This window comes from Brassica napus, chromosome C5, assembly GCF_020379485.1.
Source record: "Brassica napus cultivar Da-Ae chromosome C5, Da-Ae, whole genome shotgun sequence".
Taxonomy (NCBI): Eukaryota; Viridiplantae; Streptophyta; class Magnoliopsida; order Brassicales; family Brassicaceae; genus Brassica; species Brassica napus.
This window is the reverse complement of record NC_063448.1, coordinates 38,154,236-38,160,095: the sequence shown is the minus strand read 5'-3', so window position 1 is coordinate 38,160,095 and position 5,860 is coordinate 38,154,236. Positions and strand designations below refer to the sequence as shown.

The following is a 5,860-nucleotide window of genomic DNA, read 5'->3' as shown; positions in this document are numbered from 1 at the left end:
TAACGACCTATTTTCACACACCATAAAAGTTCGAAACTCGTTTCCACGCGCACTAAAATTTGGTTTGGTTTTAATGGTTTATGAGATAAACCGATAGTAAACCAGTTCGTATCGATTGATAGTGGTATAACCTGACCCAAACGAAGATCCTACTAGGGATCCATTTAAACCCGACCCCAAACCATTTTAAAAGCCCCAAAATCGATTTCAATCCTTTAAAACCCTAAAATCTAAAAATTCAGAAAGTGTATTTGTATGTATGTGTTAGTTTGTTGGTTCAAAATCATAATTGACTTAAAATAATTGAGTAAATACATAAGAAAAAGAAGTAGATTTGGTCAAGAATCGTGAAAAGAAAAAAACTGAAGCGGAGGTTAGGGATTCCTGGAAATATTGGCGAGGAAGAAGATGAGGACGTTTACGTCATTTTACATTAGTTAAAGACAGAAGGAAAAAAAAGTTGCTCCATCCTGGATTCGAACTCGGAATGTTAAGCGGTTACAGGAGCACATAAACCAATGGACTATGCTTGATTCTTGTGTTTCCACTTCATATAATAATATATATACTAAAATACACAAAACTAATGAGAAACAGCCATAGATATAGCTTGATCCAGATTCGAAGAGAAACATAGGTGAATCGAAGACGTTGTAAGGCTCCCAAACTTTGATTGAAGGTCCGATCGTGAGGGTCCCAACACGGTTCTTCTTCTGTTCAGTCCGCATTAACGCCTTCATCTTCTTCCTCTTTGATTTCTGTTTCACTCTACATTCACATCAGTCCATGACTCCATTATCGTTTCTGCAAAACAGAGAGACACAGAGTCAATAGTAGAGAGAGACAGAGAGACAACACACTAATGAGAGAGAGATAGAGGCAGAGAATTGTGAAATTACCTGATTGAAGCCAAGCAGAGGAGCAACAACGTGGAGGAGCAACGACACGAAAGAGAAAGAGGATTTAATTGTATTGGGTTGATTTAATCTGGTTTATATTCTCTACTTGGGTCAAAATCGGGTCGTTTTGTTTTAGTTAAGTTAGCCAGTGGTTAAGTTTTGGGTTTAAGGAAGGCCAACCAACTTTAAACCGCTATTTGTCGGTATTGGTTCATCTTTTAAAGTTTAGGGAGAAATAAGTTTCGAACTTTTATTGCATGTGGAAATAGGTTGTTATACAGAAATGGTGTGCAATTATGACGATGTTGAAAGATTGTGTACATTTGTTACTATATGATAGTTCTGGTGTGGAAATAGGTCGTCTTCCCCAAAAAGTAATATAAAGTTCTTACACTTCTCTTCAAAATTCAGCTGATTTTTAACACATTAAACATAATTTAAAATTTTATTTTTCTCAATCTATTATGACAAGATTAGACAAATACAAAGAAAAGTGATTCTAAAGTTCTCATAATTTTAAAGTTATTTGTAACAAAACTAGATAAAAAAATAATAAATAAATTTGAAGAGGTTTCACATTATTTTTATAAATACTACAACTTTTATATGTTTTGTAGACATAAGAAAAACTCAACCAGTATTTACTACTTGGCTCTTCCTTTATTTCTTTCAAAAAATGAATTTCGGTTTTACAAATCTACCGTCTTCTTTTTCAGACGATGATGATGAAAAATATGGAAATAATCAATAATCTCGACCACGAAAAACAAGTGATACGTCGTGCTATCGCCAAAAACAACTTGATAATACATCATCTTCTCAACCACCAAAGCAATCAAGCAATCTATGGTGGCTCAGTTCTTGGTCGTTCTTTCATCCACCGCGACTGAGAAAGTGCACATATTAGATTGTTCAACGATTTCTTCTCAGACACTTCGAGATACAATGAAGATATATTTCGTAGGAGATATCATATGTATCGTTCCTTATTTCTTCGTGTTGTTAATGCTGTTGAAAGTCATGACAACTACTTTCAACAACGAAGAGACACAACAAACCGACTTGGATTATCATCTCTTCAGAAAATAACACTTGTGTTTTGGATGCTAGCATATCGTGTACCAGTAGATGCTGCAGACAAGTACATCAAGATAGGCGAGTCAACAACAATAGAGAGCATGAAAAGATTTTGTCGAGCCATAGTGGAGATATTTTCAGGACAGTACTTATGGTCTCCTACACCGAATGACGTTGCCAGGCTTCTCTACATTGGTGAAAAACGAGGTTTTCCAGGAATGCTTGGGAGCTTGGATTGCATGCATTGGAAGTGGAAAAATTGTCCTACAGCGTGGGCAGGACAATATGCAGGCCATAGCGGATCACCAACTATTATTCTTGAAGCCGTAGCAGATTATGATTTTTGGATATTGCATGCATATTTTGGTATGCCAGGCACCAATAATGATATCAGTGTGTTGGAATCTTCTCATCTTTTCTCCAATCTTGTTCAAGGTATTGCTCCTCCTGCTCAGTACGTCATTCAAGGAAAATAATATAGTATGGGTTATTATTTGGCTGATGGAATATATCCAAAATGGTCTACCATAGTGCAAACTATTCAAGAGCCAGTAGGTCCTAAAAATAAATATTTTGCTATGCAACAAGAAGCATGCAGAAAAGATGTGGAACGTGATTTTGGAGTTCTCCAATCACGTTTTGCTATTGTGAAAGGACCCGTTCGTTTTTGGAAAAAGATGTGATTCATGACATAATGTTTACTTGTGTAATTTTACACAACATGATAATTGAATATGAGCGTGATCTCGATGCACCAATTATAGTTAGATGAGAAGTTTCACCTCCGGAAGTTGAAATATCTGAATACGAAACTACCCGATTTTTTGAGTCGGTGTAGACAAATCAAGGATAAAGAAGCTCATTTCTCTCTTCGAAATGCTTCGATTGATCATTTGTGGGAAAAATATAGTAATAGTATTGTTTAAGTAAAATTTTACTATTATCTTGTATGTTGTTATGTACCTTTATTAATGTAATAAATATTTGCTTTTTATAAGTTAATATTTGGTTAAATTATATAATTTAAAAATAAGTGAGTATAATCTAAAATCTTATGAAATAAAAGGTGTTATTTGCAAAAAATAAAAAGTTGAAGAATGAATATAATAATAATTGAGGGAGAAAATGAAGGGAACCACTGGAGCAAATCACAACCTCATTTTGAGTTTACTTCATTTTGAGAGAAAAAATGAGGGAAACCATCGGAGATGGTCTAATGCGTAAGATTGATTAAAAAGTCAGAACATAGCGCTGGATAAAATCGAATACACACACACAGAATATATTCTCTTGAACAAATTTTTCAAAACCCCCGTACAAAAGAGATAAATTTATTTAACCAAGGAAAAATGATTGATGACTACATAAAGTATTCGTCATCACATGGCTAACCATGCAAACTAAACTAATATATATCTAGCTACACGAAGATATGTTATGCATGACAACATCCCTCAACTTAACGATGTTATGTATTTAACATCATAAGTTTAATTTGTTCATTCAAAGACTGATGTAGATGTCAAAGACCTTTTAAATATCTTTTTCATCAATTAAAATATAACTGACCCGACCGTAATTAAACTAAATGATATTGTAACACACGCTTTAAAAGCGTAAGAATATGTATAACAATATCTAATTTACAAAATCAATATGTTTTAATACTTTTTGATAAGTAGTGTTTTAACATTTTTATTTTAATGTATTTGAAAAAATATATAATTATACTATTTTATTTATATTAAATATGAAAGTTATATAAGATATTACGTAATTTTGTTTTTTAATTATTTAATCTGTTTTCTTATGAAATTGTAATAAAATTTCTGTAATTCGTTTGATTAATTATGTGATATATACTTACTTGATACATTTTTAAATTGATGCAATTTTTGTTTATGAAAATATAAATAAAATAATTCAATAGTTTAATTAATTTTATATTAAACAAATAAAATGTTAGAGTCAGTGAATTGACATGAAATAAATTTTATGATAAAAATGATCAAAGAAGTATATATCACACAATTAATCAAATGAATTACAGAAATTATATTAAAATTTCATAAGAAAACTTATTAAATAATTAAAAAACAAAATTACATAATATCTTATATAACTTTCATATTTAGTTAAATTACCGTGAGCTACATCATATTTAAATTGATAAAACGGGAATTTTAAATGGTCTTTGACATCCGCGTCAATTTTTAGATGAATGAAATTAAACTCGTGATGTTAACTACGTGATATCATTAAGTTGAGGGATATTGACATGCATAATATATACTTTGTGTAGCTAGATATACATTAGTTTAGTTTGAATGGTAAGTCATGTGATAGCCAATAGTCAACAATCATTTTTTTCTTTAATCAATTAACTGTGTAAATAGTATAGATAATAATCCATAAATCCTGGACTTAAGGTTTTTTTTTTTTGATAACCTTGGTGTGATCCCAAAGACTATCTAGGCCCAAGAACTAATCATCAAGAGGCTCATAGAAGTTCATGTTTTCTTGCCACTTAAGGCGTCTATAGGTGGCCAAGAGGAATCGAAACCAGAGCGGAAACTCCAGCTGGAACCCCTTTACCACTAGGCGAAGACCACTTAGTTAAAATAATTAATTACTAAATTCTGGACGTCAGTAAATCGTTTTTATACATAGTAAGTTTAATTTCATGCCGAGCCATGCAAACACTTATTACTAACATAAGACCCTCTCCAATGTATTTCTCTATTTTTTCCTCTATAATAGAGGTGAGTTTCTCTCCAATGTATTCCTCTATTTTTTCCTCTAAAAAGGAATATTCTTGAAAGATTCTTTTTTTATTTTACATTTTACACCTCTAACTTGTAAATGTTGAAAATTAACATATTCATTATACTTTTTGAAATTTTTTCATAATATTGCAAAAATATTTAAATTAAACATTTTATTACAAAAATACATTAGACAAAAAAAAATAAAACAAAGTACCATTATCTAACAATCATTATTACTAAATTTTTCCCATAAATGATCAATTAATGCATTACGAAGTGAGAAATGAACTTCTTTATCTTTGATTTTTCTGAATCGACTTAGAAACTCTTGGAATCGGTTATCTTCATTATCTGGTATTTGGACTTCCGGAGGTGGAGCTTCTCTTCCATTTCCAATCGGTGCATCGAGATCACGCTCATCCTCAATAATCATATTATGTAAAATTATACATGTAGTCATTATATCATGTAGTACTTTTTTTTCCAAAAACGTACCGGTCCTTTCACAATCGCAAAACGTGATTGTAAAACTCCGAATGCACGTTCTACATCTTTTCTACATGCTTCTTGTTGTGCTGCAAAATATTTTTCTTTGGACCTACTGGCTCATGAATAGTTTGCACTATGGTTGACCATTTCGGATATATACCATCGGCCAAGTAATAACCCATATTAATATGTTGTATTGATTAATATTTAAATAAAAAGTCTTTGACTTTTAAATAAAATAATAATTTTTTATTTTATTTTAATTATAATTGACTTTTAAATAAATAATATTTTTTTATTTTAATTATAACTATAGTTATAAAAATTAATAATTAGTACGTAACCAAAAAGGTGTGATTTTATATGTAAGAATTGTATTTCTTCATACATAAGTATTTTAGTTACAATCATAAAATATTAGAGGACTATTTTGTAAATAAAAAAGTTTGCCTCTATTATAGAGGAATGCTATTTTTCCCCTAAATATAGAGGAAAAAATAGCAATCTCTATTTTAGGGGAAGAAATAGGGGTGGGTTGGAGCTGATTTTACTCTATTATAGCATTTAGAGGCAAATATAGGGAAGGGTTGGAGATGCTCTAAGCGTGGTTCAAAAATATGCATCAGC

General features: G+C 31.1%; 1 pseudogene; it reads left to right on the top strand.

Annotated features, from left to right (window-relative positions):
• The first annotated feature begins 1,744 nt into the window (after nucleotides 1–1,744).
• Nucleotides 1,745–3,700, top strand: LOC111206165 (annotated as a pseudogene).
• Nucleotides 3,701–5,860: the final 2,160 nt, after the last annotated feature.